Source organism: Rhinoderma darwinii, chromosome 12 (assembly GCF_050947455.1).
Source record: "Rhinoderma darwinii isolate aRhiDar2 chromosome 12, aRhiDar2.hap1, whole genome shotgun sequence".
NCBI lineage: Eukaryota > Metazoa > Chordata > Amphibia > Anura > Rhinodermatidae > Rhinoderma > Rhinoderma darwinii.
In genome coordinates, this window is record NC_134698.1 from 64,197,203 (window position 1) to 64,211,232 (window position 14,030).

The window sequence follows — 14,030 nt, forward strand, 5'->3', positions numbered from 1 at the left end:
GATTTGACTGTCGCTGCTGGGTCAATATAAGCTATTTTTGTGACATTTCTGGGTGGTGGGGGAGGGGACATTGTCTCCATTCATGTATTTATAGGCTGCTACAAGGAGGCAATTCTTACACAGAGATCAGTCGATAGCAGTCTGTAAGGATGAATGTATGAAACCAAACAATGCCCCCTATTTCCCCGACCAATATCCTCAAGATCAGCGCTCAAGTTACTGAGTACATACTGCAAAGTCTGAGTATTTTCAGTGCTGCGTCGATTTTAACCCTATGACTGCTTAGTGTTTGTATTGCTTCATATTGAAACATTACAGCACAAAAATAATTCAGTATAGGTTTTATTACATTACAGGACTTTACAGTAGCTGCATTCAAAATTAGCATTGTATTGTGCATTATTCTGTGTTGCTATGGTATAGTCCTGACTCCTGGCAATGCACTGGACCAATTAAACCAAAACTACAATTCTAGAGGAAAAAATAAATGTATTTTCCTGCAGCTGCCCGACCCCTGGCAGCTCATCCATGTCCCTGAATGGCAGCCATGAGTTCTTCCAAGACCCTCCCCTATGCAACATATCGATGTCCAATCAGTATGCTGGGATTAATGAAGCGAACCTCAGTAATTACTCACTCCAGGTTCCTGGAACTTCCAGCTTCTGCATTTCATGGCAACATGGCACATTGGCGGCCGCCAAGTTATGAGATGTGTCGCTTTTTTAGAACATTTCAGCTTTTGATTTAACTTAGAACTATGCTCATCTTCAACACTGTATAAACATTATATATATATATATATATATATATATATATATATATATTTCATTTCTTAGTTTATCTTTATCGTGTGAAGAGCTCTTTTTTTCCTCATACAGAGCTCCAGATCTCCTACATAGACTTAGGGGGGAATTTCATGACTTTTTCTGGCATTAAAAAGAAACAATAATTTGAAACTTTTTGTCATTTTACGCAAAAACAAAAGGGGGTAGGGCCAATAGCAGCAAAAACAAATGTATTATAATGTATGCCAGAAATTGGAATTCATTATAGCGGAGATCTAGAATCTAGATTTCACTTTGTGATGCACGGACAGCACAAGATGCGACAAATTTATTAAGAACCACGCACCTCTTAATAAATTTAATGCATCTCACTCATGCAGGCTTCAGTCTAAAGGGGGAGTTCACATGGAGTTTTATGACAAGTTTTTTGATGCGGAAACCGAGTCGGAAAACGTGGCAAAAAACTGCAAAAAATGGCTCCCATTGATTTCAATGGGAGGCGGAGGCGTTTTTTTTTCCCGCGATCGGAACAACTGTCTCGCGGGAAGAAGAAGGGACATGCCCTATCTTCGGGCGTTTACGCCTCTGACCTCCCATTGATATCAATGGGAGGCAGAGAAAGCGTATTTCGCTGAGTTTTTGACTGCGGCGCTCAATGGCTGTGGGCGAAAAACGGCGAGAAAATCGGCGTGCAGGCAGAGGAAAATCTACCTCAAAATTCCAAACTAAATTTTGAGGTAGATTTTCCTCCAGCAAAAAACTCTGTGTGAACCCAGCCTAAGGGCTTATTCAGACAACAGGGAAAATCTGCCGTGTGACGGCTGTTAAAGAAAACGTCCGTCACTCGGCTGCATTACATTTCATGCATGTCTATAGGTCTACTCACATGGTCGTTTTTTTAACGGACTGTGTGAATGGGCTGGAAAAAAATAGGTCATGTCTTATTTTTGCCCGTTTTACCAGATGCCTAAATAGACTCAAGTCTATGAGGCATCCGTGAATGCGGGTCCCGCATGGGTGCAAATCGGCCATGAAAAACACTGATTTGACACCCAGTCGTGTGAATATATCCTAAGGCCTCGTTCACACAGTGCAGATTTACTGCATAATTTGCATTCATTTTTTAAGTAAAAAAACAGGAAGAGAACATAAACACAAGAAATATATAATGGAAGGACTTATAGGTCTGCTATCCTGGATCCAATTCTGGTTTTGGCTTAAAAAATGCAGGCAGAATCTGCGGCAAATCTGCACGGTGTGAACAAGGCCTAAGACTAGCATAAGAAACACCAGACTTAGTAAATCTGTCTCATAGCGTTTTATTATTAGCCACAGCCGGTAGTGAGAGCTTGAGGTGACCAGATAAGTGTACATATTTTTTTTTATCATCCAATGGGGAAGTATTCTGACAGGGGGGGCTAGTCCAATCCAGCTAGGAGCAGGCGTAGATTTCCGTTCTAATTTACGACAGTCTTCTAATGTAAATTATAATAAATTTGTCGGGGTGTGGTGACTCCGCCCAATTTTGTAAGCCACACCCTCTTTAGAAAAATTGTCTTGAAGGCGGTGCAAAAGACCCACAAGGCTTTTGGGCCCTTTTGCGACTTTTCTACGTCTGAAAAACTGGCGTAGAAAGGATGATAAATTCCCCCCCCATAGTGTTAAAATTTGGACACACACTCAGAGGTTGCTGCGGCTACACACAGACTTTTTGCAGCACAACAGCTGAGATAGAAACTTTTGCATTTCATCTGTATACAGTGAGTTACATAGTTGCTATTATTATTATTATTATTATTATTATTAATAAGGGTCAGTGTAACCTGAAAGGCGTCAGCTAAGCTTGTGGTATTGCATCTTATTGTGCTGCTTATAAAGATGAAAGCTACTTATACCTGGAGTGCTAAATAGAAGGTAAAAAGTACTGAGCTGATAAATCTAACACAAAGAAGACGGATATTACCCCTTCTGCCTATTGGGTTTACATCAATAGTCCATCATACACTTCTAGATACTAAATTCTGCATCTATAGCTCCTCTGCTACAATAGATTTATGATCTTGCTATCGCAATGCAGCATAAAATAAGATTTGTGTATGTCATAACTATTCTATTTTTGTTTGGAACAACATGTTTTATGTTTGTTTTCTCCAAGAAAAACTTGGCTGGAACTGGGAGGAAATATACAATATATACAATGAAATATCATGCTCAGTCCAAGCTCTTACTGCTTGCACAGTTCCATCTCTACTTCATCAATCAATTGGAGTTGTTGGGTAATAGATGAGTCTTGCAGTATAAATAGAGATATACAAAAAAAATAGTCACTTTATGCCCCCATATAGAAGTTAGGCCCCCAGTCTATACCCCCATAAATGTAGTGCCCTCTGTAGATAGTGGCACACAGCCTCCATCCCAGGTGATGCCACACAGCCCCCCTCCCTGGTAGTGCCACACAGCCCCCCTTCCAAATAGTGTCACACAGCCCCCTCCTCCTAGGTAGTGCCAAACAGCCCCCATCTCCCAGGTAGTGCCACACAGCCCCCACCTCCCAGGTAGTGCCACACAGCCCCCACCTCCCAGGTAGTGCCACACTGCCCCCTCCTCTCAGATAATGCCACATCCCCCCCTCCCTGGTAGTGCCACACAGCCACCCTCACTGGTAGTGCCACACAGCCACCCTCACAGGTAGTACCACACAGCCTTCCTCCCAGTAGGTAGCGCCTTTTGGCGCTACTAGCACTTTGCCTGGGACACTGCTCTGCTCCTTACAACACTGTCCATATATGTACAGTGACGTCAGAGGCTTCCCCACAGACTGAGTCCCGGAGTAGAGCCGCTAGCGCTCTGCCTGGGACTCCTTCGCTCCCTCTGACATCACTGTTCATATATGGACAGTGATGTCAGGGGCTTCCCCAGAGATGGAGTCCCGGAGTAGAGCCGCTAGCACTGTGCCTGGGACTCCTTCTCTTGTCCTGACATCACTGTCCATATATGAACAGTGATGCCGTGATGATGGCAGTGTTCCCCACCCAACGGTAGTGGGCCCCGTCACTGGCCCGGGTTCGCTGGGTGCGGACGTCGGCCATGGATAGATAGATAGATATATACAAAGTCCAGCAGCACCAGCAGCGTGTGGGTGCAAGCTCAGAGGGACAGACCAAGTCCCAAATACACAGGAATCCAAAGAATGAGCAGCAACTCCAATATTGAGGGTGAAAAAAGTGGGTACTTTATTGCCCGTGCACTGGAGCCTTTCTCAAGCTCCGTCACTGGCCCGGGTTCGCTGGGTGCTAACGACGGCCATGGATAGATAGATAGATAGACAGACAGACAGACAGACAGATAGATAGATAGATAGATAGATAGATAGACAGACAGACAGACAGATAGACAGACAGACAGATAGATAGATAGATAGATAGACAGACAGACAGACAGACAGACAGATAGATAGATAGATAGACAGACAGACAGACAGACAGACAGACAGACAGACAGACAGATAGATAGATAGATAGATAGATAGATAGATAGATAGATAGATAGATAGATAGATAGATAGATAGATAGATAGATAGATAGATAGGCGGAGAAAAGATGCAGAGGGCCCGGTGCACGTAAAGTTTATGGACACTTTGCTCTCAAGTCATAAGTATCCCCCTTATGTCTCTTCAACAGTCCACCAGTAATTGTGAGCTAGCAATCAAATAGACAGTAGGATTCTGCTAGCGGGGTTTAAAACTAGCAGTGCCCCTCTTACCTGCTCGGCCCCAGTGGCTGCACAGGTTGCATATTTCATTTACAGATAGATAGTGAATCAGAGCAACAATAATAGTGTTGGCTGTTACCACAGTAAGAAAAGGTCGGATTCTGGAGATGTTTTTGAGGTGCAGGTGACATGAGTGTGCAAGTGATTGAATATAAGGGTGTGTTCACACGCAAACTCAAAAACTTCTGAAAATACGGAGCTGTGTTTAAGGGAAAACAGCTCCTGATTTTCAGACCTTTTTTAAGCCATTCGTGATTTTCGCTGTGTTTTTCACCGCCGTTTTTGGAGCTGTTTTCTATAGAGTCTATGAAAAACGGCTCCAAAAACGTCCCAAGAAGTGACATGCACTTCTTTTTCGCGGCCGTTTTATTTACGCGGCCGTTTTTCAAAACGGCTGCATAAAAAAAAACGGCCCGTCGGAACAGAATGCAGTTTTTTTAAATCAATGGGCAGATGTTTGGAGGCGCTCTGCTTCCGATTTTTCGGCCGTTTTTTGGGCGTTTACGGCCGTGTGAACATACCCTAAGGAGTAAAGAAAACATCTAAAATCACCCCAGGACAGCGGGCGTATTGCTCAGAAGTTATGGAAGTATCACACAATGAAATGGAAACATCAATATAGATGAGGGAGGGAGCGAGAGCAGTGCCCAATGACCTATAACCAGAATGGGCCCTTGACCCCGTAGTGAGAACATTTCTTAAAGGGGTGTACAGGATTAGACAAAAATAGTTTGCTTTTACGCAGAAATAGCTCTTCGCTTTGGAGCCCAGATGTGATTGCTACACCACTATCAAGCAGATCCAATACGTTTTCAGAGCAGTAAGAAATATTTCCATTGTCTATATCGCCAAGTATTGCCTAGAGAAGTCACTGATGTCCGGATCGGCTCAATTGTTGGCACATCTATGAGCATCTTCATGCTCTCGGAAGTTTGAGTTGTAAGAAATGCAGCTAAAAATTTGTGTCTAATCTTTATTTTACGTCCTCCTGCTAATGAAACAAGCGTCCACGTAAGCATCTTTTACGCCCCATTTTCTTCTGTATCATTGTTCTTCGTTTGGAGACTATTTGTCCTCAAAGAATGATTTATGATGTTTCCACTCCAATGTCTTTGGCGTGTGGCCATTTTGATTTCTTAAGTGCAAAGTACATTTTCTCATTTTTACTACTAAGCAAAAAGTTAGAGAAAACGTTGAGGCTGAGATAATTTTTTAATGTATTATAAGAAATTTTTAGAAGAAGCTGCTTGGATCAAACTATATTTAAGCGAACATGAACAAATTCGATTATAGTGGGATGCAAACCTTGTATAATACACGTCAATCGTGGAGATCTGTAAATAATATTTGCATGTGATGTCAGAACCAGACGATAATACAGAGATGAGAAGCGCTACATAGACTCTGCTTATCTTTTCCTGCAGGAGCAGTCTATCACATATCACTTTTTGCAGGAAGTTCCTTTCCGTTTCAGTGGGTTTCCGTTCCGTTCTGTAAAGTTTCTTTTTTTTTTTTCACGGAGACAATAGCGCAGTCCACAGTACTTTTGTTTCCGTTTAAAAAACGGAAACTTTACGGATAGGAAATAAACAGAAACCAACTGAAGTGGAAGCATTACTATTGAAATCAATGGTAATGCAAACGGAAGCTATAGTTTCTGTTCAGCTTTCCGTTTATCTGTTCCTCTGACGGAATAGATGAACGGAAACCCCAGACGGAACCGGACGCTGATGTGAACAGACCCTTAGTAAATTCGACCAAGTCATGGGGGAGCTGGGTGGGGAGCGGTCTCAGGGGTGCCACAAGGAATTTTATTTGTGATGATGTAATCTTGTAGTTGTCAGGAAGTCAGTCACACAGGCAAATATGACCTCCTGTCTACACATGAGAGCATGGTCTATTCTGGTGGTCAGAGTTAGGCTGGGTTCACACGACCTATTTTCAGGCGTAAAACGAGGTGTATTATGCCTCGTTTTACGCCTGAAAATAGGGCTACAATACGTCGGCAAACATCTGCCCATTCATTTGAATGGGTTTGCCGACGTATTGTGCAGACGACCTGTCATTTACGCGTCGTCGTTTGACAGCTTTCAAACGACGACGCGTAAATTGACTGCCTCGGCAAAGAAGTGCAGGGCACTTCTTTGCAACGTGATTTGAGCCGTTCTTCATTGAACTCAATGAAGAGCAGCTCAAGATTTACGAGCGTCAAAGGCGCCTCGCATAATATGAGGAGGAGCTTTTACGGCTGAAACGAGGCAGCTGTTTTCTCCTGAAAACAGTCTCTCATTTCAGCCGTAAAAGCCTCTCATCGTGTGCACATACCCTTAGATCACATGACACAGCTGCCCACAATGAGAGGGTTCAAATTGCATGGATGCAACTAAGCTAGGAAGAAAATAAATGACACTGCTAGAATATTGCTGGTGAGCTAGCATTATGTGTGCAGAAGTTTTTTTTTTTGTTTTTTTTTTGCCGGAGTGCTTCTTTAAGGCATGGTGGGCCGAGTCGTGCATGTAATGTAATACAGGAGAGATGTGTAGCTCATTATAACATAGAAATCAGTTACTTGTAGTAAGATAGAACAGTACTGCCCCATTCCCATATGGGACCACATATGTATATCTCATTCTTATGTAACTGCCAGCTCTGCAATGTACTCAGTCATCTGCAGTAGAGCATGACACATAGGTGGCCTCCTAGCGGGCCCAAAGATTGATTAAATAAATGTTAATATTCATATGTAATGTATTCTGCATCTATTAATCACTTTTATATCTTCCCCCAGAGTTTAACATAATACCTATGAAGTTTTGACCAAAAGTTTTATAGCATTACCTTTCCCTGTCACAGTAATTTTTACGTAATAAATAAATTATCTAAATATTTCATTATAAAAGAAAACTGGGAAAAGTTGCTATGCTAATCCTAAAGGGGCTGTCGACTTTGGGCAATGGCTTTTTTTAAGAAGGGCTCCTTCCACAATAAGATGTGTCCTGCGGCTTGGACCCTTGATCAGCTTTGGGCCTCATGCACACAGCACTCCGCAGACATAGGGACTCCATGTGCCGCCGTACAATGCCGAGGGGGCGAATGTACAGAGATAGTATGGAGCTATTCTCCCCTAGAAGCAATTTGTCTAGGGGAGAATACCTTATTACGAACAGGGGGGGAATTTAGTAACAGGTTTACACCACTTTTCTCGAGTAAAAAGTTGCAAATTATGGCACACACCATATTTGCGCAACAATTAGAGACTTTTCCCTCCTCTCGCCACGTTTGAAAAGTGGCTAGAAAAGTGGGCAGGGTTGAGTGAGGCCAGCAAATTTCCAACAGATTTATGATTTCTAAAACATAAAATGGCCCAAATTGTAGCACAAATACATACCGGCTCATAGGGAATGTAGATTTAATTTTCTGCCTTTAGGAGTGCCCAAGTTGCGCCAAATTTATTAAGAGTTGTACGCCACCAATGGACTATGCCACATGTTTTCAGTCTGATTTAGACAGAAATCGGAGGCATACAGTGGTACAATAAGGCCCAATGTGCCTCTATGGACATCCTATTACGGCTCATTACAAAACAAAGTCGTAATATGACTGTTTGCATGAGGCCTTAATCTGTGCGGGAAACTGTCGGCAAGTGTTCAATTTTCCTAACGTACCACCACAGGGGAAATTAAGTTTTATACCATTTACATTTAAATCAATAGGCTGTCTGTGTAAGGCCTCATTGAGGTGGGCGAACTGTTCTCGTATTTGACTGTCCATATACCAGATGTAACACCTGGACTTCGTGGGGTTCTACTGAACTGAAAAAAATATAGACTTTAAACTCTAATTTTCATTGGTGTCCTTTTATTTTGAGCAATTTACTATGAAATAAAATACACCTTGGTGAGATCAATGGTTTGTAACACACTGCAGTCCGTTTAACAAAACATGATTGAAGCTCACAAGATATAAGCTGCTGTATATCACAGGCAATCATCTAGATATGAGACTGTTCATTTTCAATATCAGCTGGGATAATAAGACTGGTAGTAAAGCTGGAGCAATTGTAATGTACTCTATAATCAAATAGACAAGATTATATATTTGAAAAGAGATTGTCTGCTCTGGAAATTATGCTTAACAGCGTAATACGAGACGGAGAGAAATGATTGACCATGTTAAGAAGTATTCAATAGGCATGAGACACCAGCCAAATATTTAATCTTTCAATGGAAAAAAATTGTCACAATCCTATATAAAAAGTTATGGTGCCTCCACATTATTGGGTTTTCATGCTTTGGACAATCCTTTTTTTTATCAGGGTCACCCAACAATAAATTGATCACAAGAACCCCAGCAATCAGCTGTAATCTGGGAGGAATCTGGCAGCAAGTGTTCAATTTTCCTGCAGCGCCACAACAGGAGAAATTTAGAACTTCTGGAACAATGCACTCTTCTAGCAATAGACCTTGTAGTAATCACCACTTGATATACAGAAGAGGAACCCATTTACAGGAGTCCTCACAGGAGCCAGGTTAGATATACAGTATATCTGCTTTTTATTCATAAGATATCAAGCACAATGCTACTGTTCTTATTTCACTATTGCTATATTTTGTATTTCTAATGGAGACATGTTTAAAAAATAAAAGGTAAACTAGTAGAGATCATTTGCATGGGCCCTTAAGGTGCTGATTGTGATTAAATCAGTGCTACCCGTATACATATAGCACATCCACTGTACATCAAGTAAAGGTACTAAGAGGGCTTCACCCTGTAAACTCGCTCAATGCAGGAAATAGTTAAACATGTCTGAGAGGGATATTATTTAAAGCGTACCTAAATTTTCAGATGACTTTAAGAATAAGCTGTCATATGTGTGTACATTAGGAATAATACTATTGCTGGCCAATATATGACTTATTTTTGGCATGTTTTTTTTAGCAGTTCTCCCCTCTGCAGGCTCTCTCACTAATTCTCACTTTTCTCTGAGCTAGTGGGCAGAGCATAACTCTATCATGTCTTCTATACACTGCACAGAGAGAAGAGGAGAATCCTGCTGTCCTATCTCTATCTATCACATACTGTATATAGAAGCTGCAGCAGCATGGAGGACATTGTAGCAGTAATGAGCAGTGTAGCTGTGAATCCAGCACTGAGTTGTGCCTTTTAACCTGTTCCTGCACCACGACGCAATATTGCATTGCGGTGAGGGAGGTGATGTTTGGAGCGGGCTCACCCGCTGAGCCCACTCTGTACGCAGTGGGTGTTAGCTGTGCAGAGGAGTAGCAAGGGGTTTAGCACAGGGAGGGCAAAACATATCTGAGTGGGCCCCACCCTAACACATGTTTACAACTGAAGAGGCGCATTCTAGTTATATAACCCCATCATCCCTGTATATAACCCCCATCATCCCTGAATATACCAGCCATCATCCCTGTATATACCAGCCATCATCGCTGTATATAACCCCCATCATCCCTAAATATACCAGCCACCATCTCTGTATATAAGCCCCATCATCCCTGTATATACCAGTCATCATCCCTGTATATAACCCCTATCATCTCTGTATATACCAGCCTGGCTAGTATATACAGATAAGATGGGGGTTATAAACAGGGATGATGGCTGGTATATACATGGATGATGGGGGTTATATATGGGGATGATGGCTGGTATACACTGGGATGATGGGGGTTAATGCAGGGATGATGGCTGGACAACCCATCATCCCTGTATATAGCAACCATCATCCCAGTATATAACAAACATAATCCCTGTATATAACAGCTATAATCCCTGTATATAACAACCATCATTCCTGTATATAAACCCCATCATCCCTGAATATACCAGCCAGGCTACCCCTGCCGTATAGGTTTGTATGGTGTAAAACTACTGTTCCCAGCATGACCGAACAATGGTAAGGATATGCTAGAAGTTGCTGTTCAAAAAAAAAATAAAAAAAATCATACCACCCATCATCTGATTAGAGGCTAGAATAAACATTTACATTAAGTGACTCACTGGTGACTATTAGTATCTAGTTGTTCTTTTTCTCTTTTCTTCTCCATCCGGTCCAGACCTCTATGATAACTTCTCCCGGCCACAGCCCATTTCTGCAGTTTTCCACTCAGATGTCTTCAGCTTCCCACTTTTCAAACATTTCTGCACCTATAAACGAAGATAAGATTCACATGATGCCACACACTAGGCACCTAAATTTAATAGTGCCATACACTGTGTCCCTGTTTATAATAGCACCATACAGTGTCCCACACACAGTGCTCCCTGTAGATAGTGCACCCCATAGATCCCCCTGTAGATAGTACCCACATACAGCCCCTGTAGATAGTGCCCCACATATAGCCCCCCTGTAGATAGTGCCCCACATATATCCCCCTGTAGATCTTGCCCTACATTTAGCTCCCCCATGTAGATAGTGTCCCACATATAGCCCACCTGTAGATTGTGCTCTACATATAGCCCCCACTCTGTAGATAGCGCTGTACGTATAGCCGCCCCTGTAGATAGTGCCCCATATATAGCACCCCCTGTATATAGTACCCCACATATAGCCTCTCTGTAGATCGTGCCCTACATACCCCCTCTGTAGATAGTGTCCCACATATAGCTTCCCCTGTAGATTGCGCCACTCACACTTTTAAGTGAAAAAGAACAAGAAAAACTTTACATACTCAACTTGATTCCGTCCCCGCACCGTCCTGCGTCTTCTGAGCAGGTCTTTTGGGACTGAACGACGCTTGTGTCATTGAAGGGCGCTGATAGGCAGGGCAGAATGACCTTGCCCAGTCAATCAGCGCCTTTCAACAACGGAAGCGCTAGCATCGGTGAAATGCACTGATTGGCTGGGCAAGTCATTCTGCACTGCCAATCAGCATAATTTTTAAAGCGCAGAATAGTCGGCCATTCAGCGCATTTGCATGTAATTGTAGCTGTGCCATATAGACGCAGGCACAATTAGTGAAGGGAGGGGGTGGCGGTTTCAGTTGCGCCGCCGCACGCTCAGACAAGCAGCAGGCCGCTCTGTGTGGCGTGGCCACGGCGGGGCAGCGGGAGCGCCAGTCATGGCACGGGCGATCGCGGTGGGTCCCACCATCTCAGTGAGCCCAAGGCCACCTCCACCCTGCCCCTCCCACAGCTACTGCAGCTGTGTTTTACAGCTGACACCCAGGACTAACGGGCAGGGACAGCGATCGCACTGGGAATGCCGTGAGAAATAAAAAAATTAAACCGCCAGAATCGCTGTTTTTTGGTAACTTCATATCCCACGAAAAAATTGTACCAATAGAAACTACAGCTCGCCCTGCAAAAAATAAGCCCTAATACCGCTCAATCGCCACAAAAATAAAAAAAAGTTATGAACCTCAGAATGTGGTAACAAAACAAATTTTATTTTTAACAATTAGTTTCTTCCTTGTAAAAGTAGAAAAACATAAAAAAAACTATAGAAATTTGGTATCACCAGAATTGTATTGACTGATGAAAGCCGTAAAAATGAAACCCCTGAAAAGATTTAATAATCGCTGTTTTTTTCCTATTCTACCCCACAAAGATTTTTTTTCCAGGTTCCCAATACATTAAATTGTACAATAAATGGTGCAGTGAAAAGTTACAACTGATCAAAAATTCTCATGTAGCCAAAAATGTTACCAATACAAACTACAGCTTGTTCCGCAAAAAACAATCCCTCATATGGCTTTATTGACGGAAAAATAAAAAATTTAATGGCTTTTGGAAGGTGGGGAGGCAAAAATTTAAATCCAGAAAATGTCTATGATGGGAAGGGGTTAATAAATTTGGCACTAGACGAAACGCCAGTCTAGGTAAATTTGTCCCATAGCTTGTAATGCGAAGGAAATGGGGGGGGGGGCGCTCCTCTAAGGTAAAAACGTCAGGATATTGCAAACTTTGACACTGAGTGTACAGATTTTTAGCGCTCACCTTTTTGAGTTGTGCGGGTTCATTGGCACAACTCAACTTTGATGCATGCGGGTTCTCTGACTCTGCAAGCCTAGGAGTAGGCACCGGGTATCGGCTCAACAAAGCTTCTTCGGTTGTCCAAGACAGTTTGGTCGAGGTGGAGAAAAAAGGACTCCGTTGCGATACGAAACTCGCCATTGTCAACTAAAAACGGCGTGAGCTTATAAGCAAGGGATTTTGCTTCAAATCACTTTATTTACTAGTATAAAACATGCAACGCATTTCTACCTTGTACGAAGGTCTTCGTCAGGCATAGTCTGTAATAAAATTCTTCTTTGCATACCATCCTAGTTTGCTGTAACATCCCAAGGCAGCTATTTGATGTAGCTGCCATGTGATGCGACATTCCTATGGATGCATTAATAATGCGACTAAGTCATCACACCAGAGCACAGAACAGTAGAAATATTCAATAGACTTTGGCCTCCTGCACACGTTGTGTATTTGCTGCAGAATTTCTGTCTACATTTCCTGTTTGGAAATTCTGCAGTATATTACAGTAGTAGCAAAGTGAATGAAACTTGAAGAATTCTCATCCACACACTGCGGGAAAAATCTGCAGAAAAGACATGCGGAAAATGACCTGCGGTGTGGATTCTGAATCTGCAGCATGTAATTTGATGTTGCAAAAAAGCTGTGGAATTTTGACCCAAAAAATGTGGACTCAAATTCTACAGCGAATATGCAATTTTTTGCAGGGGGTCTTAAAATTTGCTCACAGGTTATTTTCTTTTTTTTTTCTTTTTTGTTACGTCACTCTGACGCTGCATGTCCTTAGACAACAGAAAGCTTTATGCTATTATTTTACTCTTCTTCTGGTATCTGATCCCCATGTAACACTGAGCCCGCTACTTAATATTAAATATAAGGCTCCCTATAAAGCAAGGCAGCCCTGCTGAGCATACTTACACAGCGTCGTTAATCCATCTATTTAACTGAAATTGATATATTGCCTTCATGTAAAGTGTTTTAAACCACTGTATATTAAGGCTCCCATGGTAGAACTTCAGCCCTGACAATGAAAAACATCAGAGTGATTTACTGGCTGCATAGCTGAGCTGGCCCGGCAATTTGCTGACATTTTTGTCTATAACTACAAAGCTGAGCACTTTCTCCCCTAACGATTAAAAACAGAAAAAAACATACAACATCAATACCTGCTCTCATAGGAATACAAGAGGTTAGGCAGACAAGTTAGAACTACTGTTAACCAATTATGCAATGAATGCAATCTATTTACAAGGAAGCTACATATACACATATTGGCTGTTGGTTGTACAAAAACTTGGGCCATTGGGCTTTTTGGTCAGATGTTTATAACATGGCAGAATTATATATTAAAGGGGTTTTCACATCTTGGATATTTATGACATGGTAGAACTTGGGTTAGGGGGCTCCGTAGAGATAGGCGCGGGTCCCAGAGGTGGAACCCGCATCTATCGGGCATTTGTGGCATAGTCTGTGGATATGCA

The 14,030-nt window shown here is 42.3% G+C and overlaps 1 protein-coding gene and 1 long non-coding RNA gene across 3 annotated transcripts in view; one reads left to right on the forward strand and one right to left on the reverse strand.

The window, feature by feature from the left end:
- The window catches only part of SLC35F4 (solute carrier family 35 member F4), a 131,295-nt gene that overhangs the window by 88,012 nt on the left and 29,253 nt on the right, over nucleotides 1–14,030 (reverse strand). The gene's annotated exons all lie outside the window — the stretch shown is intronic.
- Nucleotides 1–14,030, forward strand: part of LOC142664349 (uncharacterized) — a 103,187-nt gene that overhangs the window by 4,680 nt on the left and 84,477 nt on the right. Inside the window, exon 2 of the long non-coding RNA XR_012851271.1 lies at nucleotides 8,873–9,085. This is a non-coding gene — a long non-coding RNA (uncharacterized LOC142664349). The remainder of the gene's footprint in view (nucleotides 1–8,872; nucleotides 9,086–14,030) is intronic.